General features: G+C 46.9%; 1 long non-coding RNA gene and 1 other non-coding gene across 2 annotated transcripts; both read left to right on the forward strand.

Annotated features, from left to right (window-relative positions):
- Positions 1-387: 387 nt before the first annotated feature.
- LOC110129615 (uncharacterized) lies at positions 388-27,957 on the forward strand. The gene is made up of 3 exons (XR_002311553.2): positions 388-527; positions 4,893-4,986; positions 27,762-27,957. It is a non-coding gene; the product is annotated as an uncharacterized lncRNA (long non-coding RNA).
- LOC139033815 (U6 spliceosomal RNA) lies at positions 19,530-19,636 on the forward strand. The gene has a single exon (XR_011486298.1). It is a non-coding gene; the product is annotated as a U6 spliceosomal RNA (small nuclear RNA).

Here is a 27,957-nt window from a genome sequence, read left to right on the forward strand (position 1 = left end):
TGCCACTGAATTGGAGACTTTAAAATAGTTAAAAGGGTAATTTCTATGTTATGTGTATTTAGCGCAGTAAAAAGAGAGAGTAATACACCGTCCCTCGCAACACGAGGAGGAATTTTACGGGGGACAGAAAGAGGATCACGTGGCCCATTCTCCACACATAGTTCTCCAACCGCTGCTGAAACCAGACGTCTTGGTCTCATAGGTAAGGAATCCATTCCTAATTATGATGAAAGAACAATGAGAAAAACGGCAACAGACGCACTCATTGACGTCACTCACTGGCGTCACTCACCGGCGTCACTCGCCGACGTCACTCACTGGCGTCACTCACTGGCGTCACTCACTGGCGTCACTCGCTGGCGTCACTCGCTGACGTCACTCACTGGCGTCACTCGCTGGCGTCACTCGCTGGTATTAACACATTCGGTCACAGCCACAGCCTTGTGAAGAAGGTCCTAGTTTTCAGTTGTGTGTGTGCACACACATCTATACCGGGCACACACCAAAGAGGAACAGGCTACAGAGAGGTGAGGCAGCGTGCCTACAGTCACTGAGCCGGTGGGAGTGGGGTGGGCCACTGAGCGCCCAGCCGCTGGTCCTGCGTGGGGGCCCCTGTGCCCGGAGCCTCCCACAAATGGGGCGCCGTCCAAGCGGCTGCCGGCACAGGCAGCTGGTGCCCCACGGAAGCCAGGGCCGCGGGGGGCTCACCCCAGAGACCAGCAGAGTCAGGCTCAGCAAAATGAGCAGACGGCACGATGCGGTGACCCGACTCAGTCGGAAACAGACGGTAAAACCTCAGAACTGTTCATTTTTAGTTTTGCTACAATTCACAAGAAAAGACTCGCTGACCATTTACCAGTAGCTTGAAGAAGAGAGCCTCTCTAGGCGCTGCTCCCTGCAGACACCTGACTTCCGCTGGGACCCTCGACTGGGGCGGACACGCTGGGCTCCAGGCACCCCTCCCCGCCCTGCCTCGCAGGCCTGGCCTCTCGCAGAAGCCTGCCTCCAGCGTCATCCGGGTCCCCCAGGGGCCGCTGCCCCCAGGAGGTGGCCAGGCTCGCCCTGTGCCCGAGCCAGTCGGGGTCTGGCATTCCCAGGTTGCGGCAAGGGAGCAGGAAGGGCCACGCGCTGGTCAGTCTCCTCGCCGCCCCTCCCCCACGGGGCGCAGGGCCGGAGCCAGACCCCCAGCACAGGGGGGCGGTGGTCGCCGTGGACCCGTGGGAAGAGGTCCCGGACGAGACGTCCGCTCGTCCTCTGAACGCTGGTGGGAACCGGCGCATGCAGTGAGGACTGCAGTGACACGGAGGAGGAGCCCACGGGGCCCCCACTCCAGGGGCGGCTGCTCCTGCAAGTCGCCTCCGTCGTGTCCGACTCTGTGCGACCCCACAGACTGCAGCCCAGCAGGCTCCCCCGTCCCTGGGATGCTCCAGGCAAGAACACTGGAGTGGGGTGCCATGCCCGCCTCCAGGGGATCTTCCCAGCCCAGGGATCGAACCCACATTCTCCTGTGTGTCCTTTGGTGGGCAAATTCTTTACCACCAGCGCTCGCGCCACCTGGGAACACACACAAAGCTTAATGCACAAAATGAAGCTTCTTCTGGACATGCCACCATAAGTACACACAAATTCAGGCTTTGAGGTTTTACATATAGTGTGTAAAGAAAGTTCTCAGAAAGTTAATACAAACACTTGAGACTGGAACAATTGATTATAGGTATCACGGTATGGAACTAACAGAAGCAGAAGATATTAAGAAGAGGTGGCAAGAATAAACAGAAGAACTGCACATAAAAGATCTCAATGACCCAGATAACCTCGATGGTGTGTCACTCACCTAGAGCCAGACATCCTGGAGCGTGAAGTCACGTGGACCTCAGGAACCATCACGGCAAACAAAGCTAGTAGAGGTGATGGAATTCAGGCTGAGCTATTTCAACTCCTAAAAGACGATGCTGTTAAAGTGCTGCACTCAATATGTGAGCAAATATGGAAAACTCAGCAGTGGCCACAAGACTGGAAAAAGTCAGTTTTCATTCCAATCCCAAAGAAAGGCAATGCCAAAGAATGCTCAAACTACCACACAATTGTACTCATTGCTTATGCTAGCAAAATAATGCTCAAAATTCTCCAAGCCAGGCTTCAACAGTAGGTGAACCATGAACTTCCAGATATTCAAGCTGGATTTAGAAAAGGCAGAGAAACCAGAGATCAAATTGCCAACATCCATTGGATCATAGAAAAAACAAGAGAATTCCAGAAAAACATCTACTTCTGCTTCGTTGACTACACTAATTGCGGGGAGCCAGCCTGACTGCTCAGGCTCCTTCTTGGCTCTGAGAGAGATCAAGAGGTCCCTCTCTGTCCCGCCACCCCTGATTTATTAAAGCACAGGTTGGCCTTTCTCACCTCCCTCAAGGAAATTGCTGTAGCGATCTTTCACCTGTTTTCCTGGTGCTGATAAACTCGTCATGATTGAAGCCTGTTTTCTATCTAGTTAATGTTCTATTGATTTCAGTTGGGTGCTAAGGTGATGCTTTACTGTCCTTAAGTGGAGGAATTTAAAACATCTGTGCCTGTAGCTCTGCACATATGCAAACCTTTAATCTATTAGTAACTCCTGTTAGCATATATATAGGTGTGGTATTCTTCAATAAAGTGGGCAGAGTCAGACGCAAGCTGACTCTGTCCCTCTCAACCCCCATCTTTCTAAGTCTGTCTAAGTCTTATTTTTCTCAGGTACTCTGGTAATTGCGTTCTCGACCAGTTCGTTTGCCGGCAGGCTCCGGCAACTAATGCCTTGACTGTGTGGATCACAACAAACTGTGGAAAATTCTGAAAGAGATGGGAATACCAGACCACCTGACCTGCCTCCTGAGAAACCTGTATGCAGGTCAGGAAGCAGCAGTTAGAACTGGACATGGAACAACAGACTGGTTCCAAATAGGAAAAGGAGTACGTCAAGGCTGTATATTGTCACCCTGCTTATTTAACTTCTATGCAGAGTACATCATGAGAAACGTCGGGCTGGAGGAAGCACAGGCTGGAATCAAGATTGCCGGGAGAAATATCAATAACCTCTGATACTCAGATGACACCACTCTTATGGCAGAAAGTGAAGAGGAACTAAAGAGCCTCTTGATGAAAGTGAAAAGAGAGTGAAAAAGCTGACTTAAAACTCAACATTCAAAAAACTAAGATCATGGCATCCAGTCCCATCACTTCATGGCAAATAGATGGGGAAACAGTGGAAACAGTGGCAGACTTTATTTTCTTGGACTCCAAAATCACTGCAGATGGTGACTGCAGCCATGAAATTAAAAGACACTTGCTCCTTGGAAGAAAAGCTATGACCAACCTAGACAGCATATTAAAAAGCAGAGACATTACTTTGCCAACAAAAGTCTGTCTAGTCAAAGCTATGATTTTTCCAATGGTCATGTATGGATGTGAGAGTTGAACCTATGAAGAAAGCTGAGCCCTGAAGAATTGATGCTTTTGAACTGTGGTGTTGGAGAAGACTCTTGAGAGTCCCTTGGACTGCAAGGAGATCCAACCAGTCCATCCTAAAGGAAACCAGTCCTGAATATTCACTGGAAGGACTGATGCTGAAGCTTCAATACTTTGGCCACCAGATGTGAAGAACTGACTCACTAGAAAAGACCCCAGTGCTAGGAAAGATTAAGGGAAGGAGGAGAAGGGGATGACAGAAGATGAGATAGTTGGATGGTATCACCGACTCGATGGACATAGGTTTGAGCAAGCTCCAGGAGTTGGTGATGGACAGGGAGGCCTGGAGTGCTGCAGTCCATGAGGTCACAAAGAGTCAGACACGACTGAGCAACTGAACTGAACTGATCCTTAATGAGCATGGACTTCCCTTAAAGTTGATTCTAGCCCTTTGGAGTCAGAACCACCCTTCTTCTCCTGGACTGCCCATCAGAACCACCACTCTCCTCCTGGACCCATGAGATTCTTCCTTCTGCCTCCAGGGAAGGAGTCCTCTGCACAGATCTTTTGCAATCAGGCCCTATTACCCTAAATTGGAGCGAGGAGGAGGGGCTCTGGGGAAAGGTCACAGGGATTGCAAGAGCCCAGTTTCCCAAGAAGTTGGAACCAGAACCATTTACTAGATGGGCTAAGTCTCAGGTCAATGGCTTTAAGTCCTGGATCATTAATAAAACAGCTACTCTTTGGTAAGAGTCCAGAGCTTCTGAAGGAAAAACAGTTCAGGATAGAAACTATTCCCAAGAGGAGCCAAAATATCAAGCAAGATGTTCTGACAACATCTCAGCCCTTGAAAAGGAAAGCAATGAATTCCGTCTCCTAACAGGAGGGCACCTGGAGCATTGGGAACTGAGCATTTTAGTGAAATTTAGACAAGACCCACTGTCTAGTGTGACATATGAATTACAATTTATGATTACACATGAACTCTAGCCCATGTCCCAGATAATTTCTCTCTTCTACGAGACTGATGTCTTTACTAATAATGAGCTTCTTTGAGGTAACTTTGTGTTGTAACCCCTTCATTTTGTGCCAGGAAAACCAAGGTACAGAGGGTTGCCTGGTTCATGCATGCATGCGTGCTAAGTCACCGCCGTCCTGTCTGACTCTGCAACCCCAAGGACCATAGCCCCCCAGGCGCCTCTGTCCATAGGACTCCCCAGGCAAGAATACTGGAGTGGGCAGCCATGCCGTCCTCCCGGGAATCTTTCCGACCCTGGGACTGAACCCGCATCTCTTGCGTCTCCTGCACTGGCGTGTGGTTTCTTCACCATTAACGCCAGCTGAGCAACCTTAAAACGAGAAGCCATAGCTCCCAGCCTGGTAACCTGCGCAGTGGCCCACGCTGTGTAACTTAGCATGCTTCCTCCTGTGTCTCCACGTTCCAGAGCTGGCTGCTTGGAGCGACATGTGCTGAAGATGTCCGAGTTGCATTAAATGAAAACACGAGCGACTGAACACCAGCAGAGGACCAGTGCACTCGTAAGTGCTTTGGGGATCGCCATCTTAGCCGGTCCATTCTGGGCAATCTCTGGGCTTCTACTGGAAACACAGGACAAAGAGCAGTCCCTCTCTCCCTTTCTGGGCATGAATAAGGGGCCAGGGGGTCTCAGTAGTAGCCAAACAAGACGGAAGGAGACCCCCTCCAAAGCAGAGCAGAAAGGGGGAGAGAAGGCGGGTCGTGGTGAGAGTCCCGAGCTCCCCAGTCAGGCCTCACGCAAAGCAAGCCCCACCTCCAGGTTCTCCAGCCACCGGAGAGGACTTCACCCTCTGCCTTTCATGCTCCAAGAGGAGCCCGCCCGAGTCCCAGCACTGATACAGCTCACTCCGCGGGGCCCGTCCAGACGGATGCGGAAGAAACTGTCGCACGCTCCTGGGGATTCCTCGGGCATGCAAGCTGCGGAGGCCCACAGGACTTTTCCTTCCTCCTTCCCAGCCCTCCGCACGGCGTGAACCGAGCAAATAAATGCCTCTGCCAGTGCAGCAGATGCGAGAAGCAGGCCTGATCCCCGGTTGGGAAGATCTCCCGGAGAAGGAAATGGCCACCCACTCCAGTATTCTTGCCTGGAGAAGTCCACGGACAGAGGAGCCTGGCGGGCTCCAGTCCCTGGGGTTGCAGAGTGGGCCCTGACTGAGTGCACACCTAAATGAATGGGGAAAATGCCTCCAAGGAAAATTCAAGCTTGAGAGTCAGGTCCCCTGTGATCACTATGACAGGACTGAGTGCGGCTTGTCAGGGAAGGTGGCCTCCTTTCTGAGGTCAAGTTGGACCTTTCCTACATGTTTAGGATGACACTGTATGAAGGTTATTTAAGGAATACTCATAAATCATAATCTGAAGTCACAAATTATAATATATTTGTGGACAATATAATATGCTATATACAATACATTCTGTGGACAGAGACACAGAATGAATGACAATTACACAGATGATTGAAACCTCATTGCATTCAGAGAAAGGCTTCGATGGCTAATTTCAAACTAACAGTGAGGTTCTCAAAGTTTTAGACTTGACTCTCAGCTATGACACTCATGAAAATATCTAACTAGGTCAATGAAACATGGATAAGAAAAAGGATAGCATGATATTCAAATTTCCACAGAATGCTGAACTATGAAAAGTAATTCATATTTTACCCAAATAGATTCTAAGAAAGACCTCAGGAAGTTGATAGACTAGTCAAAGAGAAGATAGAATTCAGTTGGAACAAAGTTCTGAATTTACACAGGAAAAAAAACGACTGAAAAATCCATGGGACAGTGGAAGACTTTTCACTACAGCAGCACAAATTTTGTCTTTCCCCGTGAACATGAAGCACCCCCCCCCCCCCTCAAGGAGCTCAGGGGCTCCTACTCACACGTGAACTAGAGTTGTCTCCCAGGTCTGGCTCTGAGATTTCAGCACGAAACATCCTTCACAACCGCGGGTGTTCTCAGCCACGCCCGCACAGAGAAGAGCCAGCCTCGCCACTTTCAGTCCTATATGGTCATTGCCTCCCAGGTCTTGCAACTCTGGCTCTGGTGTATAGACACATTCAGGATTGTTCTTTCTTCTTGACGAGTTATGTAATGTCCTTTTCTGGCTCTGGTAATCTTTCATTGTTGTTCTGAGGTCTGCTTTATCTGATATTAGAACAGACACTCTTGCTTTCTTTTGATTAATATTTGCGTGGTATGCTTTTCCAGGCTTTAATTATTTTTAACCTATATACATCCTTATATTCAAAGTGAAGTTCTTATATGCAATATATAGTTGGGTGTGTATTTATCTACTTTGTCCGTCTCTGTTAATTTCTGTGTTTAGACCATCTCCATTTGGGATAATTTTGGCACATCGTGGATTAAGTCTGGAACTGAGGCAGAGAAATGTTTTCTGTTGGTTTCCTCTGCATTTTTATCTTCTTTTTCCTGACTTACTGATGTTTTCCAGAATTCCATTTAAATGTATCAATACAATTTTTTTTTTTTTTGGACCATACCACAAGGCCTACGGGATCTGAGTTCCCCAACCAGGGACTGAACTCAGGCCCTCAGCAGTGAGAGCACCAATCCTACCCAACGGACTGCCAAGAAGTTCCCTACCTAGACTATTTTAAGTGCATCACTTTGCATAAGTTTTTTAGCAGTTGTATTAAATTATATACATAAGCTATCACAGTCTATAGTGTTGACATTTGACTTGTTTGAGTGAGCTGTAGAAACCTAGCCTTGCTTATATTCCCCATTCGTGACTGTTTTACATATTGTATATACTCTACAAAACTGGAGAATCACATCAAACACGGTTTTAATTTTTCTTCCAGGCATCAAACCTAACTTGGGAAACTAAAAAGGTGAAGAGGAGAGGGTGAGGGGGTGCTCAAGAGGAGGGGTCTGTGCGCACGGCTGAACCCGCCGTGTCCACAGCAGAAGCCAACACAGGCTGTAAGCAGTTACACTCCAATTAAAACAAAAAACAAAGTGGAAGAAAGCTGAAAGGAAAGGAGAAGGAAATCTATGGCATCCACCCTTATTTTGACCCTTCTTTCGTCTTCTCTTCCTTCCTGATATTCCCCAGTTTCCTTCTTTTATCCTTTTCTTTCTGTTTCAAGAAGTCTCTCTAGTTATTTTTTCAGCTGGCAACATACATATTCTGTTAGTTTTCCTTCATCTGAAAATATCTTAATTTCCCTGAAAGATGTTTGTTGGATATAGAATTCAGTATTGATGGGTTTTTTTTTCTTTTTGGATCATCATGGTTTTTTGAGAAATTCACTTTCAGATTATTTTTCCCACATAGATAAGGTGTCATTTATCTCTCATTGCTTTCAAGATTTTTAACTTTTAAGTTTCCAGGGTTTTATTTCAGACACACACAAACCATGCAGCTTGGCATGGGTTTCTTTGGGTTTATTCTGTTTGGGGTTTCCTCAGCTTCTTGAATCTGTAGGTTGATGCATTTTGCCAAATTAGGAAAATTTTGAGCCATTTTTCTTCGAGTACTTCTTCAGGCCCATCTTCTTCCTCCTTTCCTTCTGGAACTTCAAAGATACAACTGTTACATCTTTTAGGATTATCTTCTGGGCTGTCCCAGAGTCCTGTACATTTTTTCAGTCCATTCTCTCTCCTTTCCAGACTGAGTAATTTCTCTCCCTGTAGCTCCAAGTTTACAGACTCTTTTCTTTGTCTTCTCCATTCCTATTTAGCCCATTCACTGATTTTTTGTTATTATATTTTGCAGCTCTAAGTTTGTCACTTGGCTCTGTGTGCCTTCTACATGCTGCTGAGACTGTCTACGCTCTCACTTGCTTCAAGCACATTTTCAATTGCTTACTGAAGCATTTTTTATGACAGCTGACTTAAACTCATTGCAGATGATTGCAACATTTGTATTATTTTGGTCCTCCTGTCTGTTGATTGTCCTTTGTCATTCAAGTTGATATTTTCCTGGTTCTTGGAATGATTCATGATTTTTTATTGTGTCCTGGACATTTTGCAGGTTATGTAATGAGCGTCTGGATCTTATTTCACTCTTCTGTTTGCAGCAGCCTTCTGCTGCTGGTGAGGGATTGAGGATGTATCCTTCTTATAGCAAGTGCCGCACTCAGCCTCTGCTGACCCCGCCAGTGTGGGGGAAGACCTCGTCACTGCTGAGCGGGGGTGGGGGGCGGTTAGGCTCCCAACTAGACCTCCATGGGGGGCTTCCCAGTGAGTGGCTCTGTGGCAGAAGCTGTCTGCAATGCAGGAGACGTGGGTTCAGCTTCTGGTCAGGAGACAAATCCTGGATCTGGAAATGGCAACCCACTCCAGTATTCTTGCCTGGAGAATTCCATGGACAGAGAAGCCTGGCAGGCTACAGTCCATAGGGTCGCAGAGAGTCAGACATGACTGAGCACTCACTCACTCAGACCCCCACGGATCCTCCCTGGCCAGGGAGAGAGGGACACCCTAGTACTGATCGTTGTGTGGGTCCTCTTAATGCTGCCGGGAGAGGGGCTTATTACCACTGGGCGTAGGTCCTGGCTCCCCACTCAGTCTTCTCTGATGCCCCCCAGCTGGGAAGGATGCCATCTCGCAACAGCTGAGCCAGAGTAGAAGCCCAGGCTCCCCAGTGAGCCTTTGTTATGCGGTAGAAGTGGGTCCACACTTTCTCTAGGGTGTTCGGCAGTAGAATGGTTATTACCTGAGAGTTTTCTGTCTAGCTAAGCTGCGCTTTTCTTGGTCGTTCACCTAAAGAGGATTTTATCAAGGTTTAGTTTTGGACGGGTGTCTGTTCTCATTGGTGTCTCCAGGTTCTCATCTTCTCCAGCACCGTCTCCAGGGCATATGAGGCAGAAGGAAAACCCAGAGAACTCACTGCCGTGTCGCTCCCCAGCCCCAGGGTCCCTGGATGGTCTGCTTTCCCCTCTCCACCTTTCAGACTCTTCTCACCTTCATTTTATAAACAACATTCAGGGTTTCTAGTTATACTTATCAGGAGGAATAGAGAAAAGTGTAACTATTCCACCTTGTCCACATCCACTGTTCATTTCCTCACTTAAAAAAAGTCATTTGATCATTTATGTGTATCTCCCTAAACCTTATGTCATATGATTTTCCTGTTGTTGCGAGAATTACGATATTGTGACTTTGCCTTCTCAACTCGATGTTGTGATTCTAAGATTCATCCACACTGCTGCATTTGGCAATGGTCCCCTCATTTCCACTGCTGTGTAATATTCCATCCTGAATAGAATGCACTTTACTATGCATTTCCTGTTGACGGACATTTGGGTTACTTATGGGTTTCTTGTTGTTGTGAACAATGCCACCATGTACTTTCTTCTGCAAGGTTTCTGCTGCACAGAGACAAGGATGTCTCAGGAGTGGGATTGCTGTGAATGATGAAATTCAATGTTTTTCACATCAGTTCAGTTCAGTTCAGTCGCTCAGTCGTGTCCGGCTCTTTGTGACCCCATGGACTGCAGCACGCCAGGCCTCCCTGTCCATCACCAACTCCTGGAGCTTACTCAAACTCATGTCCATCAAGTCGGTGATGCCATCCAACCATCTCATCCTCTGTCATCCCCTTCTCCTCCCACCTTCAATCTTTCCCAGCATCAGGGTCTTTTCTAATGAGTCAGCTCTTCCCATCAGGTGGCCAAAGTATTGGAGTTTCAGCTTCAGCATCAGTCCTTCCAATGAATATTCAGGACTGGTTTCCTTTAGGATGGACTGATTGGATCTCCTTGCAGTCCAAGGGACTCTCAAGAGTCTTCTCCAACACCACAGTTCAGAAGCATCAATTCTTTGGCGCTCAGCTTCTTTATGGTCCAACTCTCACATCCATACACGACTACTGGAAAAACCATAGCCTTGACTAGACAGACCTTTGTTGGCAAAGTAATGTCTCTGCTTTTTTTTTTTTTCCACTTATTTTTATTAGTTGGAGGCTAATTACTTTACATCATTACAGTAGTTTTTGTCATACATTGAAATGAATTAGCCATGGATTTACATGTATTCCCCATCCCAGTCCCCCCTCCCACCTCCCTCTCCACCCGGTCCCTCTGGGTCTTCCCAGTGAACCAGGCCCGAGCACTTGTCTCATGCACCCAACCTGGGCTGGTGATCTGTTTCACCCTAGATAATATACATGTTTCAATGCTGTTCTCTTGAAACATCCCACCCTCGCCTTCTCCCAGAGTCCACAAGTCAGTTCTATATATCTCTGCTTTTTAATATGCTGTCTGGGTTGGTCATTTGTAAAGAAAATGTTATCTGAAGCTCTCCCCTGGCCATTAAGTATCACTTTCTTGGACGCTGTCATCTCCTCTAGAGCCCTTTCATCTCTCTGCTCTGTCTTCCCCAGCACCAACTATTTCCTAAGGCAGACCATTTCCCCCCAGGGCCCCAAGGCGATGGCCAAAACCTGCCCAGGGCTAACAGCCCTCCTCACTCTGATGCAGCAGAGGGAGACTCAGCCCCAGCACCCCCAGGAGAACTGTGCGTGGCACTAACACTTAACCTCAGTAACCCGCCACGTGGACGGATCTGGGACGAGGCCAGGAAGAGCAACAAGGCAGTGAGGTCTCGCCCGGCGGACAGTCACCTGGATCCATGCGCCAGTCGGGGGAGCGTCCAGTCTGGCCACACGAGCCCAGTGGCTCAAATTCACCCACAGTCAGTTCTCACAGCCTTAGAAAGCAAACTCACGGCTGCCGGGCAAGGGATGGTTGGGGAGTTTGGGAAGGTCACGCACACTCTGCTGTATTCAAAGTGGGTAACCGACGAGGCCCTACCGCAGCGCACAGGGAACGCTGCTCGAGGTTATGTGCCTGCCTGGAGGGGAGGGGGGTTTGGGGGAGAATAGAAACATGTGTATGTCTGGCTGTTCACCTGAAACCAGGACAGTATTGTTAACTGGCTGTGTCCCAATACAAAATAAAACAAAAAGTTTAAAGTCTGAAAAAAAAATCTGCAGACAGGGTTGATAGGGACAAAGTAAGTAATTAAATAGTTAATCCCACTAGCAGATTGGAAGCAGAAATAACATAGGAGACCCCTGTAAGTTACTGATTACTAGAAAAATCAGGCTTGTTAAACCACAAAACCAAGCAGGCCGCTCAGTAACAAAGTCACACAACAGAAACACGAAACATGCCTCCAAACAATAACACGATCGAGGCCTGAGACTCACATCCTGCCCAGGGAGCTCAGTAAGTTCATGATCCCTAGGACACGCCCTCTGAACACATCAAAGAAACAGTAATTTATGGAAAGGTCACATTTCCAAGTAAAGACCCTCATTGTACTGAGATCTGAAATAATATTTCCATTGTGCCATGATATCTGGGCTTGACCACGTAGGGACTAGAAAACTCCACCGCCCAACCCGGAGGAGGAGCTGATAATAGTAATATGACTTTCTTCCAAAAATGAGGAAGAAAGGGGACTCCTCCCCCTCCCACTTTCCCTCTGATTGTTAAGCTGTGGCCCGCGAGGTTCTCGGGTGGAATCACCCGCTTGCCCACCTGCTCGTGAGCCTCGAGTGCGTCTGTGTGTGCAGTCGCTGCGTCGTTTCCAGCTGTCTGCAACCTCATGGACTGTAGCCCAGCAGGCTCCTCTCTCCATGGGATTGCCCAGGCAAGAACACTGCAGTGGGGTTGCCACTTGCTTCTCCAGGGGATCTTCCTGACCCGGGGATCGAACCTGCATTGGCAGGTGGATTCTTTACCATTATGCGGTGGGCCAGGTGTCAAAATCTGGCCCACGTCCAACACTCAAGGGATGACCGAAGTCAGACAGCACCATGCAGGGAGTTTTAGCACAAGCCAGATAAACTGGAAGGTCCTTCAGCAAGGGAAGCAAGGATGAGCATTTTACTGAATCACTGCAATGAGAGAGGAGCATGGGCCCCTGAAGAAGAACTCTGCCTTTTCTCTGGGACCACCTGAGTTGCAGTTACTGGATCCACCGAGGCTGCTGGTTGAAGATGCCGGGTCCTGAGTGTGGTGACCATGGGGTGTGTCCCTTCATGCATCCCCTATTCCTTTCTCATCTCAATGCACACTCCACCTCTCAGCACAAGACTGCCCAGGACAGAAAACTAATTTTCCTATCTTTCAGACAGAAAGATACAGCTGCATATCAAAATGGGTGCCTATATTTTGGCAACCAGATGTAAATGGAGGTGTCACGCTACAGCTTCCAGGAAGATATCTCATACGTGACTCATGTTTGCCCTTCGCCTCTTTTTGCCTTCCTCCTTCCTCCTTCCTCCTGGCTGGAAAGCAAACATAATGGCTGGAGCCCCAGCAGTCATCCTAGACCATGGGGTGATCTTGCAGATGGAAGCCTGTCACAGCTGAACGAGATAAAATGTAACAGGGCCCTTGGTGCGGAATATTCCACCAGCTCTACACTGCCCACATTCACACTTCTTGCACATGAAACAAATTTCTATCTCACATAACCCACTGCTACTTTTGTTGCTTAATCAAACCTCATCCCAATACAACAGGTGTTTACTGAACCTACAGGTCTTGGTGGGGCCAAGGAAGTGGCATTTTAAGCTGCATGCTGCTGGCCCGAATGAACCGCCATAATCAATACTGACCTTCCACTCCCTCATTTGTTATAAAAATATTGGATGATGACCCAGCAATCCCACTACTGGGCATTTACCCTGAGAAAACTGTAATTCAAAAGGACACATGGACCCTCAATGTCCATTGCAGCGCTATTCACAACAGCCAGGACTTGGAAGCAACCTAGATGTCCATCAACAGATGAAGGTATAAAGAAGATGTGGTACACACAGACACAGGAACACTACTCAGCCATAAAAAAACAAATGAAACCGACTTACTTGCAGAGACGCAGATGAACCTAGAGTCTGTCATACAGAGGGAAGTGAAGTCAGAAAGAAGAAAACCAGCGCTGCTTATTTATGCATACATTTGGAATCTAGAAAACTGGGGCCAATGAGCCCATTTTCAGGGCAGCAATAGAGATGCAGACGTGTGGACCCAGCTGGGGGAGGGGAGGGGGACGAACTGTGAGAGCAGCAGTGACGTGTGTAAACCACCACGTGTAAAAATAGCCAGCTAGTGGGAAGCTGCCCATAGCACAGGAAGCGCAGCCCTTGATGACCCAGAGGCAGGGGATGGGGATGGGGGGGAGACCCGAGCGCGAGGGAATTGTGCACAAGTGCAGCTGACCACTCGTGACACAGCGGGAACTAACACAGCACTGTCAAACAGTCACACGCCAATAAAAACGACGCCCCGGGTGAGCACCTCTGATACCCGGCAGGGCTCGGGGTCTGGATGTCAGACTGAACGAAACCCACACAAGCCTCAGCCCTCCGGAGGTGATTCACCTCTCATTACCCTGACCCTCAGCTTGCCAGACAACTCTGGATCCCTCCTTCAGTTTTCTCAGGGCTTTTGAGAGCAGAAACAGGGTGTCACTCCCTGGGAAGGTGTAGACCGCATTGGAGATTACTGACGTACACACCAGTCTCTGAGGAATTCGATTCCTGCAGGCTGACCCAGGTAACCATGAGCACCTTGATGAACATGCATTCACAGACCCTTCAGAGCTGAAGGGCAGCCCCACCAGGGCGTCGGAACATCTCCACCACACCCTGACCTTGATCCAACTTCAGCAGAAACGACGAGGAACACTCAAACTGCAGGGAAAATTGACCAATACTGGGACCCTGCCTTAGAAAGCACGTTTATTGATGCTTACGGTAAATGTTCACATTATTACTTTCTTTTCTTGTGATTTGAACAGGTCTCTTATTTTTTAGTTTTTTAAAACTTTTTACTTTGTATTGGGATATAGCTGATAAACAATGTTGTGACAGCTTCAGGTGAACATAAAATGGGTGCAACTATATATAAATTTATATATATTATATATAGTATATATTATTATAGATTATATATGTTATTGTATATAATTTTATATTATTTATTATATATTATATAATATATATTATAAATATATTGTATATAATATATCATAATTATCATAATATATACATATATTATATAAATATAATATACAAATATATTGTAGTTAAAATAATATTTATAAACACATTGTAATTATGATATATTATATATAATTATATATATATTATATATATATAATATAATGTGAAACAGATCACCAGTCCAGGTTGGATGCATGAGACAAGTGTTTGGGGCTGGTGCACTGGGATGACCCAGAGGGATGGGATGGGGAGGGGGGAGGGGGGTTCAGGATGGGGAACACATGTAAATCCATGGCTGATTCATGTCAATGCATGGCAAAAACCACTACAATATTGTAAAGTAATTAGCCTCCAACTATTAAAAATAAATGGAAAATATATATATTAATTAATTATATATATTATATAAATAACTAATATATTAATATAATATATGTTGTATATTATATTTAATACACAATGATTATATATTAATATAACAATATATTATATAATAGTATATAATATATTATTTTATATATTATATGATATATATTTATTATACATTATTATTTATATATTTTATTACATATTAAATAAATATATTATATATATATTTAAATATACATTTAAATAAGTTATATAAATTATATAAATATTATATATATGATTTATATAATATATAAAATATATTCATATAATATATAATTTAATAAATTTAATATAACATTATATAAATTTATATTATAAATTTTATGTTATACATTTATATTATATTATATATAAATATTATATATATTATATTATACTTATATATTTATATTATATTATAATATAATTATATATAATATAACAATATAATTTATAATTTATAAAATATATTTTATATATTACATCATATAGAAATAATATATCATATTATATATTATTTATGTACAATATATATAAATAATATATCATCATATTATATATAAATGATATATATTACTTTATATATACAACTATATATATAAACACACGCATATACCCCCAGGGATCGATCCCAGCTCTCCTGCATTCCAAGCAGGTTTTCACTGTCTGGGCCACAGGGAAGTCCACACGTGTATCCATCCTCACCTAGACCTGCCTCCCATCCGGGCTGCCACATAACACTAACCAGTTTCCTGTGCTATACTGAGGTCCTGTTGGTTTCCGTTTTACACACGGCAGTGTGTCCACGTCCATCCCAACGACCCCCGGACGATCCCTTCCCCGCCCTTCGCCCCGGCAGCGGTAAGGTCGCTGGCTCGGTCTGGGGGTTCGCGTCTTCGGCTCTTCACTTCCACGGCCTCGGTTCGGTACTGAGCTGGACGCGGCCAGCGGAGGAACGGGGCCGGTCTCAGGGGAAGCAGCACTAACTGCTTCCTTCACGGGTAAGGGCGGTAGGTCCTCCACAGCTCTGATCAGCTGCCAGCGCCCGTCCGAGGAGATTTCAGGGCATTTGCCGCAGAACAGCTCCAAGAGACGGGAACTACTGTCTGCATGTCGCCGATAAAGAGACTAGATCATACAGTTTGCCGAAGATTATACGGTTTGTAGCCCCTGGTCTTTTTCTACCTCTTTCGAAATGATTTATACCGCAGGTCAAGAAGAAATCCTGTGTTAACAGTTGGCCTTTAATTTTTAGACTCTTAAACTATTCTGTAGCATGCTTTTGTGAAAAAATGCAAGAGGAAATCAAAAAGTGCCTAGAGATAAATGAAACACAATTCAAGACCTTTCAGAGAGCAGAAGCAGTTCTAAGAGGGAAGCTTTTAGCAATACAAACTTACTTCAGGAAACAAGAAAAACTTCGAATAAACAATCTAACCTTACACCTAAAGCAGCTAGAGAAAGCAGGACAAACAAAACTCAAAGTAGAAGGAAAGAAGTCATAAAGATGAGGGCAGAAGTACGAGCCTTGTACGGTCTTAGTTCCCTAATCAGGCATTGATCTGTGCCCCCTGCGATGGGAGTGTGGTGTCCTGAACGCTGGACTGCTGTCAGTTCCCAAAGTGAGAACATTCTTTACCACCATACACAGAAAGGAACTCAAACTGGACTAGAGGCCTGAATACACGACGGACAGGATAAACTCTCAGAAGAGAGCGTAGGTGGAGCGCTCCAACGGAAGTCACAGCAACACCTTTTTGGATGCATCCCCTTGTGACTCAGCTGGTAAAGAATCTGCCTGCAGTGAGGGGGACCTGGGTTCAGTCCTTGGGTTGGGGAGATCCCCCCGGAGAAGGGAAGAGAACCCCTTGGACGGTAGAGTCCACGGGGCCGCAGAGCCGGACACGACTGAGCGACCTTGAGGTCACCTCTACAGTGACAAAACAAAAGCAAAAGTAAACAAATGGGGCCTAATTAAACTTAAAAGCTTTTGCAAGCAAAGGAAACCATAAATAAAAAGATAGCCCCACAAAATGGGAGAAATTATTCACAAAGTAACCAACAAGGGATTGATTTCCAAAATATAAAACAGCTCAAGCAGCTCAGTATCAAAAACAAAGAAAACCCACAAACAACCCAATCAAAAATGGGCAGAAGATCTAAATAGACATTTCTCCAAAGAAAACAACAGATGGCCAAAAAGCACATGAAAAGATGCTCAACTTTACTAATTACCAGAGAAATTAAAATTAAATTAATTGCAAATCAAATTTGAAATTTTAATTTGCACTGCAAATTAAAACTACAGTGAGGTATCACATCACACTGGTCAGAATGTCATCATTAAAAAGTCTAGAAGCAATGAATGCTAGAGAGGATTTGGAGAAAAGGGAACCCTCCTAGACTGTTGGTGGGAATAGAAATTGATTTAGCCACTATGGAGAACAGTATGCAGTTTCCTTAAAAAAAGAAAAAAACCAACTAAAAATAGAGCTACCATAGAATCCAGCAATCCCACTCCTGGACATATATTCAGAGAAAACCATAGTTCAAAAAAGATACATGCATGCCAATGTTCAGTGGAGCACTTTTTGCAGTATCCAAGACATGGACGCACCCTAAATGTCCACCAACAGAGGAGCAGACAAGGAAGACGTGGTGTGTACACTCACACACACAATGGAACGCTGCTCTGCCATAAACAAGAACGAAATCATGCCATTTGCAGCGACATGGATGGATCTAGAGACTATCATACCAAGTGAAGTCAGTCAGACAGAGACAAATATATGTCATCACTTATATGTGGAATCTAAAAATACGATACAAGGAGTGCATTTGAGTCAGTGCTAATGAGGTGGATGAACCTACAGCCTATTATACACAGTGAAGTAAGTCAGAAAGAGAAAAACAAATACCATGTCTTAACCCACATACATGGAATCCAGAAGGGTGGTGATGAACCTATTTGCAGGCAGCAATGGAGACGCAGACACAGAGAACAGACTTGTGGACACGGGAGAGGGGAGGGGGGAGGAGAGGGTGGGACAGACGGAGAGAGGGTGGGACAGACGGAGAGAGCAACATGGAAACCTACACAACACCAGGTGGACACTAGACAGCCGGGGGATCTGCCGTGTGGCTCGGGGAACTCAAGTGGGGTGGGAGGTGGGAGGGAGGCTCAAGAGGGCGCGGACATCTGTTACCTACGGCCGGTCCGTGTGGATGGATGGCGGAAACCACCACGGCATTGTAATCATCCTTCAATTAAAAATAAAAATGTGTTTAAAAGATGATGCAAATGAGCTTATTTACAAAACAGAAAGACTCACATACTTAGAGAATAAAGTCATGGTGACCAGAGGGGGAAGGTGGTGGGGAGGAATAAATTAGGAGGTTGGGATTAACATCACACACTGTGATATATGAAGTGGTTAATCAACAAGGACCTATGACATAACACAGGGAACTCTACTCAATATTCTATAACAACCTATGTGGGAAAAAATCGGAGAAAGAGAAGATACATGTGTATGTGTAACCGAACAGTCTCATCCACCTGAAACTAACACAACATTGCAAATCAATTACGAAAGTGTGAGTCCCTCGGTCCCGTCCGACTCCTTGCAACTCCACGGACTGCAGACCGGCAGGCTCCTCCGTCCATGGGATTCTCCAGGCAAGAGTACTGGAGTGGCTTGTCATGCCCTTCCCCAGGGGGTCTTCCTGACCCCGGGATCAAACCCAGGTCTCCCCAACTGCAGGCAGAGTCTTTATCATCTGAGCCACTAGAGAAGCCCAAATCAACTATGCTCCAACGTAAAATAAAAAATAAAGGCAATTACAAGCAAAACGATTTTCTTATTTTTTAATTAAAACATTAAAGAAAAAAAGCAAAGTGCATGAAATCGAGGCTCTCTTTTGGGGACTGAGCTAACTGGGATCCAGTCACTTGTTTCCTGTTTCTATATCCCTTTCAGAGTCTGGGCTAGGCCTCTAGCAACATGAGTTTTCAGGAGAACTTAGGAAAACAGGATCCCAGTCATCTAAATGGCCTGAGGCAGCCCTCCTCCTGGGGATCTGGCCTGTTTTATGTTTTAAAATCATGGACATCCTCCCACCCATCCACCCACCCACAAGGCCTTTAACTAAGTCAGCCAAACAAACTAAAAGTAATCCAGGATTACAAGGGCCATTATGGGGAACTTTTAATCTTCCCAGAGTTGCTTTTCTTAAGATTAAATTGAAGGACTCGAAAATTAAATAACATGAATGGGGTATTTTTCTTCACTGGTATCTGGAGGCTTCCAAATGCGCACAAAACTCTAAAATGGCCTCTTTGCAAGATTCTGTTACTAAATTGGCCCAAATAACTGAAAAACTAGAAGAGAGGGCTTCCCTGGTGGCTCAGTGGTAAAGAACCTGCCTGCCAGTGCAGGAGACACGGGTTCGATCCCTGGTCCGGGAAGATCCCACGTGCCGAGGCGCGACAAGGCCCGAGGGCCACAAGTTCTGAGCCCGTGCCCTGGAGCCGGGAGCCACGGCCCCTGAAGTCTGCCCACCCTGGGCCCGCGCGCCGCAGCTGAGAGCAGCCCACTCACTGCCACTAGAGGAAAGCCACGCCGCAGTGAAGACCCAGCACAGCCAGGAATAAATGCACACGTGTGTGCTCGCTTCGGCAGCACATATACTAAAATTGGAACAATACAGAGAAGATTAGCATGGCCCCTGCGCAAGGATGACACGCAAATTCGTGAAGCGTTCCATATTTTTAGGGGGAAACAGATCACCAGCCCAGGCTGGATGCATGAGACACGTGCTCGGGCCTGGTGCACTGGGAAGACCCAGAGGGATCGGGTCGAGAGGGAGGTGGGAGGGGGGATCGGGACGGGGAATACATGTAAATCCATGGCTAATTCATGTCAATGTATGACAAAAACCACTACAATATTGTAAAGTAATTAGCCTCCAACTAATAAAAATAAATGAAAAAAAAAAAAGAGCAAAGCGGCGTTTGAACCCCCACGCTCCTTGCATCCCCTTCCCCCGACTTCTCTGTCCCGGGCACCACCCCGTGTGTCTTCCCCCCGCCCCAGCCTCCACCAGGGGCCACCAGCCCACCCCGACACCAACTTCCTGTCCCCCTCCACCCTGCACCCACCCTAGGAGAGTTCTTCACAAACCCCGCGACTCTAACCCACCGCCCTGAGCCCACCCTGCTCTCTGCCCTTCTGAATCCATTAGAACCTGCCATTTGAAGGTTAAACCATCTGAATTTCCAAATAAACCTCCGATTCTTCATATTTGCACTAAGACTGCATTGCAAGCTGTTGTTGGTTTGTTTCCTCTAAGGTTTTAAGGTCACGTTTACTGAAGTAGAATTTAGATTCAGTAAAACTCTCTGTGAAGTCTGACAAACGCGAGCACCACCACAATCTCAGGGTCAAACAGCTCTGCGGTTCAGTTCAGTTCAGTCGCTCAGTCGTGTCCGACTCTGCGACCCCACGGACCACACACGCCAGGCCTCCCTGTCCATCACCATCTCCTGGAGCTTACTCAAACTCATGTGCATCGAGTCGGTGATGCCATCCAGCCCTCTCATCCTCTGTCGAAGGGGACAAACCTAATCACCAAAAGGATCTATTATAGAAAAAATTTGTGAGCATCACAACTGAAGTTTTTCAAAGGATTCTTGGAAACATTCAGTCTTTAGAATAGTCAAAAGAACGGGATTTAAAAATAACCTTTTTAAAGTAAAGCAGCTGACAAAGTTGTCTTAAAGATAGTTGTACAATAGCTAGTCTAGTTACTGTGTCGAGCTTCAGGGTGGGGTGGTTGGAAGAAAACCTATTTTAAATAGTGGAATTGAATTCTACGGAAATTCTCTAAGGGGTAGATATAGCTCTTACAATAAGTGGCACCTTCTCACAAGCTCAGCCCTACTGCCGCCGTGAAAAGGACAAAGAAAGCAAAAGCCTCTGCTCTGTGCATATCGGGCGTCACATGTTCAACCCCACTTCAACTCCCTGAAAAGCTCCTTTCAAGCAGCACCCTGAAGTCGGTCAGCCTCTTGAGCTGGACCGAGCTGAGCCACACGCTGTGGCCAAAAGTGCAAGCTGTGGCTCAGGATTTTCCAAAAGCACCAGAAGACCCCCCACAGACTCGCTGATGAATTTAAGGGTGTCATTCAGACCCCCTCGCTGGGCTTTTCAGATTTGTATCGGTTGATTCACGTGCTTGTGGGTGAAAGTCAGGCTCAGCGATGGGCCGAGAGCCTGTGCTCCACAAGAGAGAAGCCGCCACAATGAGAAGCCCGCTCACCGCAACCAGAGAAGGCCCACACACAGCACCCAAGCCCCAGCACAGCCTAAAATAAATTAAAAATAAACACATAAATGTAGCAGTGCGTACAAACATAAAACAGATTTTTAAAATAGAAAATAGCAAGAATAACCACGTGGCGCACTCTTCGCACAGTGAAGTGGAAACTAATATTAGCGTCATGCCTACAACCTACAAATCCAGAAGGACTCTGTCCAGCCCTGCTGGAAGGGCGCCACCAGGTGCCGTTGACCAACTTCTGCGCCATCCCCTCCAGGGAGGGGCTCCCGGATCCGCGAGCTGCAGCTACAGAAGGCGCTGAGCCCCACGGGGACCTGCTCGCCGCCCAGCAGCCTGCAGGCAGAGCCCCGAGACGTGGAGCAGGGGCGTCAGAGGCCGACACCTTTCCCAAGACATCAGACGAGGGCTGAAGCCCGTGCTGCCCACACTGCCTCTCACCTGTATCCTCCTCACCTCCACAGAGAGACGAGTTCCCTTCCACGCGGCCCAACCCCTTGCAAAAACCTGACTGCTAGGTTAGCCGTCAGAAATCTCAGTCCGTCCGGGACACCAGCGGCCCTCTGGTTCACCCTGTAAGTGACTCACAGGCGTTTCAGATGCTGTGAGGACTGCAGGTTAGCCCACAGGTCCATTTTATGCATCCAGAGAGCTAAGCCCACCTAGACTTACTACTGCTTCAATTTGACCCTGCCCTGAGATGGGAGAACAAGATCTTGACTATCTGACAAAAGTCAGATAAGTATTGCTCAGCCTCTGTGCCAGAATTCCACAGACAGGATCATTTGTGGGAGGGCTGGAGTGTGTCCCCCGGTTACGCCTTCATAGGTGGGAGTGTGGGGATGCCCCTCACGCCTGGCAAACTTACTGCCTGGACCGCTGGAGAACACAGAGCGCTGCGCCCTGCCGCGTCCCCTGCTCCCGGCAAAACCGCACAGCCCCTTCACAGCGCACTGCCTTGTGCTGAAGGGGCCCAGGTAACTCAGTGAGGCTGTGAGCCACGCCTCTCTGGAAGGACTGACGCTGAAGCTGAAACTCCAGTGCTTGGCCACCTGATGCGAAGAACTGACTCACTGAAAAAGACCCTGATGCTGGGAAAGATTGAGGGCAGGAGGAGAAGGGGATGACAGAGGATGAGATGGTTGGATGGCATCACTGACTCAATGGACATGAACTTGGGCAAACTCCGGGAGATGGTGAGGGACAGGGAAGCCTGGCGTGCCGCAGCCCATGGGGTTGTGAAGAGTTGGACACAACTGAGCAACTGAACCACCACCACCAAAAAAGCCGCTCACCGGTCAATTCTATTAAGCCTCTGTAACCACCTTCTCAGGACTTCCAGGAGTTCTTCCAGGAGTTCTTCCAGCAACAGTCACTTCGTTCACCAGCCAAGGTGGTAGCACTATTCTGTGATAACTGCATGTGCATAGATGCCTCTGGGGAAGCAGGTACCCAACTGCATAAAATTAAAGAGTGGGCACCCCGGTTACAGCAAACATCACCCGATAACCTGCAGTCTTTTCAGTTACAGTGAGTTCCCTACGGCACAAACGTGCAAGTTGCAAACATTCAAAGGCATCAGTGTGTATCTGATTCCAGCAAGGAGCTGGAACCTGTGCCATCAACCTCAGGCATTGCAGCCTGCCCGCCCCCGTCCCCTGTGGCAGGCGACCCTGCAGCTCCACCACCTCCCACCCCGTCCCTCCTCCAGGCCGTAACTCCTCTTGGCTGCCCGCTGGCGGCCAGCCCCTGTGCCAGCTGCTGGGCTGCACTACTCTGCTTTTCGGGGTATGGCCCCGTGAGGTTAGAAATGCCGTTCTTTCCTGTGTTTGCTGCGTATTACTTGTGTGACAAGTATTATAAACCTGTTACAGGGCAGTGCTATATAGCTGACCGTGTTACTGGGTACCTAGGCTAGCCCCTCCCAACTCCCCCCTTTTCCCTGTAAAAGCAAGTTCCCCTTCCTTATTCTCTGGATTTGCCTACGGTTCACCCTGGTTCACATATCCTGAAGAGCAATCTCTCTGCTCTTCCCAGACAAACTTGCTTCTGCTGGTGAAACAGCTGCCTATCGTATTGTTAAAGCTGAGAAGCTACATCAGCTGTATTAAAACAGCAGTGCATTAATACAGCTGAGTCAGCTTTATTAAACTTCTCTTTACATTCTTTTACTTTTAACCTCCCTATATTTGTATTTATGTTTAAAGAGTGCTTTGTTAACAAAGAGTTAAGTCTTTGTTTCCTATCAAATCTGACAATCTCTCCCTTTTTCATTGGGGGTCTATTCCGCTTACATTTAAGTTTCCCATATGACTGAGTTTAAGTCTCTCACCTTGCTATCTGTTTTCCATGTGTCCCTTCGGATCCATCATTCCTCCTTTCCAGACTCCTCAAGCTTTTTTCCAGTGTTCCTTTTATCTCCTCTATTGGATTTTTAAAAATTAATTAATTTGTTTGTATATTGTCACCCTGCTTATTTAACTTATATACAAAGTACATCATGAGAAACACTGGGCTGGATGAAGCACAAGCTGGAGTCAAGACTGCCAGGAGAAATGTCAATAACCTCAGATATGCAGATGACACCACCCTTATGGCAGAAAGTGAAGAGGAACTAAAGAGCCTCTTGATGAAAGTGAAAGAGGAGAGTGAAAAAGTTGGCTTACACCTCAACATTCAGAAAACTAAGATCATGGCATCTGGTCCCATCACTTCATGGCAAACAGATGGGGAAACAGAGACTGACTTTATTTTTGGGGGGCTCCAAAATCACTACAGATGGTGACTGCAGCCATGAAATTAAAAGACGCTTGCTCCTTGGAAGAAAAGTTATGACCAACCTAGACAGCATATTTGAGCAACTTCATTTCACTTTTCACTTTCATGCATTGGAGGAGGAAATGGCAACCCACTCCAGTGTTCTTGCCTGGAGAATCCCAAGGACGGGGGAGCCTGGTGGGCTGCCGTCTATGGGGTCGCACAGAGTCAGACACGACTGAAGCGACTTAGCAGCAGCAGCAGACAGCATATTAAAAAGCAGAGACATTACTTTGCCAACAAAGGTCCATCTAGTCAAGGCTATGGTTTTTCCAGTGGTCATGTATGGATGTGAGAGTTGGACCATAAAGAAAGCTAAGTGCCGAAGAATTGATGCTTTTGAACTGTGGTGTTGGAGAAGACTCTTGAGAGTCCTTTGGACTGCAAGGAGATCCAACCAGTCCATCCTAAAGGAGATCAGTCCTGGTGTGTTCATTGGAAGGACTGATGTTGAAGCTGAAACTCCAATACTTTGGCCACCTGATGCAAAGAGCTGACTCACTGGAAAAGACCCTGATGCTGGGAAAGATTGAAGGAGGGAGGAGAAGGGGACGACAGAGGATGAGATGGTTGGATGGCATCACCGACTCAATGGACATGAGTTTGAGTAAACTCCGGGAGTTGGTGATGGACAGGGAGGCCTGGCGTGCTGCGGTCCATGGGGTTGCGAAGAGTCAGACACGACTGAGCGACTGAACTGAGCTGAACTGAATTTATTTGACAGCCTCAGGTCTTTGCTGCAGCATGCAAGACTTCCGTTGCTGTCCGCGGGCTCCTCTCTAGTGGTGGCACATGAACTCAGCTGTCCCACAGCTTGTGGGGTCTTAGTTCCCCAACCAGGGATCAAACTCACATCCCCCACACTGGAAGGGGAATTCTTAACCCTGGACCACCAGGGAGGTGCCTCTTCTATTGGATTTTAGTTCTAACTCTTAGTGTTACACTGTCGTATCCACTCTAGAAATTAAAGCATGCATCCTTATTTCATCACACTCCACCTCAGATATTTTAATCATACCTATGACATAAATCGTACCACATTCTTAGTATTTGTCTTTAAACGGTCAGTAATTTTCCAATGTGTTCTTTAAACTCGTCTTTTATATGCATATGCCCATTTATTTTTCCAGTGGTTCTCATTCCTTCTTGAATAAATGGACTTCTAACTGGGGTCTTTTCTCTTCATCCTGGAGAACTTCGGTAATTCCTACAGTGCAGCCCTTCTGGCCAGAATTTATTTTAGCCTTTATTTTTGGAAAATGTCTTTATTTCACTTTCACTGTTTAAAGGCATTTGACTGGATTTAAAATTCTGCATCTTCTTCCTTTTAACCTCTTCAGATGCCATTCCCTTGCCGTGTCCTCCACCAGCTCCGGTGGAAAGCCATCATTCTTCTGCTGTTCCTCCATACAAATGTCATTCTACTGCTCCTCTGAACGCAGTTTCTTGATTTTCCTGCCTGCTTTCAAGACTCCTCTCCCACGTTCGGCTTCCATCACTCCCACTGTAATGTGCTCAGATGTGCCTTCTTGGCCTTTGTGATTTCTCAGAGTGCCCTGGCCTCTTGGGATCCCTGGGCTCACACGTTTCATCAGTTTCAGGAAAGAATTGCCCATTATTTCTTCAAATGTTTCTCTTTTCTCCTTCTGGAAGTTCAACTGCACGCACATTAGATAATCTGATACAGTCCTATGGGTCCTCAGTCTTCTGTTCCCCTGGCGTGATAGCTGTTCTTCATGAGGGTATTCAGGATATGTGAACTAGGCCTTTTGGGGTTTTAACTGAATGCCCAGAAGGGATGTTCACCGAAGTCTCTGGGTAGGTTGGCTGGGACTCCTCAGCACTGTTTGACCTCTGAAATCTCTGTTCCCTGGGAGCTGCTGTCTACTGGGTCTCGCGGTACCTTGCCCGACATGTGCCCAGTTGAGGGTCTGGCCAGGTACCTGGCAGGTACCTTCTCTGGCACTAAGGAATCCCCCTCCCGTCTGGTACTGACCCACGGATTGCAGTCGTCTCGGCAGCCACGTTCTCCGCTCTGTGTCCTCTGCCCAGGAAGCTGGTCGTCTTCACTGGACTGGACTTCCCTGGGCTGAGTTTGCACACCGTCGCCTCTGGCAAGAAGCCAAGAGAAACACGGAGGTCATCCTGAGGGCACCGCTTGGCCCGAGGGTCATGGCCCCAAACTACATTGCCGGGACTTCCCTGGTGGTCCAGGGGTTAAGACTCCGTGCTCCCAACACAGGGGGCCTGGGTTCGATCCCTGGTCAGGGAACTAAGACCCCACGTGCTACAGCTGAGAGCCTGTGTGCCATCCCAAAGAGCCCATGTGCGCCACGAAGGCTCGGCACAGCCGGATAAATCAAAAAAATCGAAGCACCATGTGCTGCCCGCTTCCCGCTGGGCCTGCCCTGAGCACAGGTCCCAGCCTCCCCGTCTTTCCCCACAGCCAGTGACAGTCAGTCCCGTTCAGGCTGACATTTCATCCGACGCCCCTTCTCCTTTCATTCTGAGCCCTTCCCAGGACTCGAATTACAGGATGGCCTTTGTTTGGAGGAAAGCGATATTCAGTGAAAAGTCGCCAGAAAGGTCTCAAAATACGAACATTATATAACACGACAACAAAAGCAGGACAAAGTCTTCTAAACGGAGGAATGTGTCCTGTGGAGGCCTAACTCAGCACGAGGAGCTAGAAACCCGGAGAGCTGTTGGCTTGCATTGCATTGTAACAACGCAGAAACCCTCCGGACAAGAGCGCCCTGGTGGAGGAGTGCCAGTGACAAATCGCAATTCAAAGCAACTCCGCAGTTCATAACAGAGAAGCAGAAAACACAGAGGTTTCAGCTGGAGACTGAGAATGTGTGTGTGTATGTGTGCACGTGTGTGTGTGCACGCGTGTGTGTGCGTGTGTGTGTGTGCGCATGTGTGCATGTGTATGCATGTTTGTGCGTGTATGTTTGTGTGTGTGTGTTCGTGTGTGTGTGTGTGTGTGTGTAATATTCCCAATCTACAGCTCAAGTTAAGGTTGGGGTTGAAGGTTTATCACAAAGAATCCATAAATTGGAAAGCAGTGAACATTTCACAGCTTTAACAATTCGCTGTGCGCGATGTGGGGTTTCCCAGGTGGCTCAGTGCCTCACTGGCTTCACTTGCCAACGCAGGAGACCTGGGTTCGATCCCTGGGTGGGGAAGATCCCCTGGAGGAGGGTGTGGCAACCCACTCCAGTGTTCTTGCCTGGAGAACCCCACGGACAGAGGGGCCTGGAGGGCTGCAGTCCATGGAGTCACAGAGAGTCGGACACGACTGAGAGTCAGGCGTGCTAATGCAATCTTGGACCCACTCTAGGTGCTTCCAGATATTTTGAATAAATGTGTTTATCACAATTCTTTAAGCAGCAAGTTTCCCTTCAAGCACCACACACAGACTCTTCCCCAGTTCCCTTGTTGACCTGAGTTCTTATCCAGCCGCTGTGCTGACTGTTTTCACAAATCTTGTTTAACTTGGAAAATGCATCTCTAAGAAGCATTTTATCTTCACATCTGGCTTTCGGGACCATCAGTTTACCAAGTCTACTCACGCCTGCCAATGTTTCCACAAGCTTTATTTCAGAAATTTGGTAATCTTTGGCTTTGAAACACGTGTATAGAAGATTTTTAACATAAGAAGCCCTGCCTGCATTGTTATTTTTAAGTAAATGTATGCAACTGTTAAATTTTGTGCCTCTGGGGTTTTTGTTTTCCACAGCTGCCTGGGCAGACTCCCAGTCAGGAAATAAGGTCAGTGAAACAGCTGCAATCGTGAAAAAGGGACCAACAGCCATGAGAGAGAAACAAAGAAAAGGTTTGCTGCTATCCTAGTGTGATGGTGAGGAAGAAGCAACTCCGTGTAAGATGTCGAGTGTGAGATTTCCTTGCAATGCTATTTTTTTTAATGTGTTTTA

Source organism: Odocoileus virginianus, unplaced genomic scaffold, assembly GCF_023699985.2.
Source record: "Odocoileus virginianus isolate 20LAN1187 ecotype Illinois unplaced genomic scaffold, Ovbor_1.2 Unplaced_Contig_3, whole genome shotgun sequence".
In the NCBI taxonomy this organism is placed as follows: domain Eukaryota; kingdom Metazoa; phylum Chordata; class Mammalia; order Artiodactyla; family Cervidae; genus Odocoileus; species Odocoileus virginianus.